This window comes from Egretta garzetta, unplaced genomic scaffold, assembly GCF_000687185.1.
Source record: "Egretta garzetta isolate BGI_Z169 unplaced genomic scaffold, ASM68718v1 scaffold245, whole genome shotgun sequence".
NCBI lineage: Eukaryota > Metazoa > Chordata > Aves > Pelecaniformes > Ardeidae > Egretta > Egretta garzetta.
In genome coordinates this window covers 40,005-40,339 of record NW_009259721.1, presented here as the reverse complement: position 1 = coordinate 40,339, position 335 = coordinate 40,005, and positions in this window count along the sequence as shown.

Sequence of the window (335 nt, the reverse complement as noted above, 5' to 3'; positions counted from 1 at the left end):
TGTGCTCTTTTTTTTTTTTTTTTTTTTTTCCTTCTCTTCTCTTCTCTTCTCTTCTCTTCTCTTCTCTTCTCTTCTCTTCTCTTCTCTTCTCTTCTCTTCTCTTCTCTTCGGTATTCACTAATTATATGGTGTAAGTCTGTAAGGACGGTCATAAATCATGGAATGGACAGAACACTGGAGGAAAAAAGGGATTTATTCACTATTATGTATCTGCACTGTGCTGCAGAGCAACAGACTTCATGTGTCTTTGGTGATAAACAAACTCAAACATTTCACTCTAGGAAACACAATTCAGCCAATTCACGTACCTAGAATAGTTGTTACATAATAATACC